The sequence below is a fragment of the Priapulus caudatus genome, unplaced genomic scaffold (genome assembly GCF_000485595.1).
Source record: "Priapulus caudatus unplaced genomic scaffold, Priapulus_caudatus-5.0.1 Scaffold1268, whole genome shotgun sequence".
In the NCBI taxonomy this organism is placed as follows: Eukaryota; Metazoa; Priapulida; class Priapulimorpha; order Priapulimorphida; family Priapulidae; genus Priapulus; species Priapulus caudatus.
The window spans coordinates 66,899-68,760 of record NW_014578329.1 but is presented as its reverse complement, the minus strand read 5'-3'; positions in this window follow the sequence as shown (position 1 = coordinate 68,760).

Here is a 1,862-nt window from a genome sequence, read left to right as displayed (position 1 = left end):
CTCTCTCTCTCTCTCTCTCTCTCTCTCTCTCTCTCTCTGTGCCTCGCTCTCGAGAGAGAGGGAGGAGGAGGAGGCGGCGGCGTCTGTCCCTCTCTGCTCTCTCTCTGCCAGGACGGAGAGGAGAGGGAGGAGAGAGAGAAAGGAGAATGAGAGCGAGGGAAGAGGAGAGAGAGGGAGAGGAGGAGGAGAGAGAGGGAGGAGGAGCGAATCTGTCCCTCCTTCCTATCCTCCTCTCTCTCCTCCCTCTCTATCCTCTTCCTCCTCCTCTCTAGCCTCCCCCTCCCTCTCTATCCTCTCTCCTTCCTCCGCCATCCTCCTCCACCACTCTATCCTCCTCCTCTCTCGCTCTCTATCCTCCTCATCCTCCTCATCCTCCTCTCTATCCTCCACCACTCTGTCCTCCTCTTCCTCCTCTCTATCATCCTCTTCCTCTCTCTATTCTCCTCCTCTCTCTCCTCCTCTCTTTCTCTATCCTCCTCTCTCGCTCTCTCGCTCTCTCTCTATCCTCCTCCTCCTCGCTCGCTCTCTATCCTCCTCCTCCTCCTCCTCTCTCACTCTCTATCCTCTTCCTCCTCTTCTCCTCCTCTCTCCTCTTCCCTCTCTCTCCTTCTCCTCCCCATCCTCTCTCTCCCTGTCCTCTCCATCCCGGCAGAGAGAGATAGAGAGAAAAGAGAGGAAAGAAGGAAGAGGAGAAAGATGGACGAGGGAGAAGAGAGGTGGGGACGAGAGGGAAGAGAGAAAGGGACGAGAGGGAGGGGCAGAGAGAGGAGAGGGAAGAGAGAGGGGCAGACGGAGACGGCGAAGAAGAGCGACGAGGGGGGAGAGAGGGAAAAGGCGAAGAAGAGAGATGAGAGGGGGGAGAGCGGGAGGGACGAGAGAGCAATGAGAGCAATGAGAGAGAGGAGAGAGGGAAGAGAGAGGATAGACGGAGAAGGCGAAGAAGAGAGACGAGAGGGGAGAGAGGGAGAAGGCGAAGAAGAGAGATGAGAGGGGGGAGAGGGAGGGGCAGAGAGAGGGAGAGAGGGAGGAGAGGGAGGAGAGAGTGATGAGGGAGAAGAGAGCGAGAAGAGAGAGAGGGGGACGAGAGAGAAGAGAGAGGAAGAAGGCGAAGAAGAGAGATGAGAGGAGAGAGGGGAGAGAGGGGGGAGAGAGAGGCAGAGAGGGACGAGAGAGCAATGAGAGAGAGGGATGAGGGAGAAGAGAGAGAGAGACGAGAGAGAAGAGAGAGGAGAGAGGGAGAAGGCGAAGAAGAGAGATGAGAGGAGAGAGAGGCAGAGAGAGGGAGAAGAGAAGAGAGAGAGGGAGAGGGAGAAGAGAGAGATGAGAGGGGAGAGAGGGAGAAGGTGACGAAGAGAGATGAGAGGAGAGGGTGGAGACAGAGAGAGAAAGAAGAGAGATGAGAGGAGAGAGAGGGGTAGAGAGGCAGAGAGAGAGAGAGAGAGAACGAGAGGAGTAGAGAGGGGCAGAGAGGCAGAGAGAGAGAGAGAACGAGAGGAGTAGAGAGGGGCAGAGAGAAAACGAGAGAAAGGCAAGGAGAATACAAAAGTGACTTACCTCTCCCAGCAGGTCGTCGAGAATGTTCATCGTCAGCAGCGGCGGCGCGGCGGCGCCCTCGAACTGCTTGGCTATGTTCGTGAGGTATCCGCGCAGCTCTTCGTTCGACTTGTGGTCGACGACTCAACTCTTTGGTTCGTTGTTGGCTCCAGGCGAGGACCTGCATGCAACGACGTCATTAATCGCTTATCGATAGTACAAACAGTCAATGTTACATACAAGATCATCATCAGACGTATTATGTTTGTTGTATGTTACGTATGATGTAGTATAATCAATAAATGATTACATGTTGTATTGAAATCACA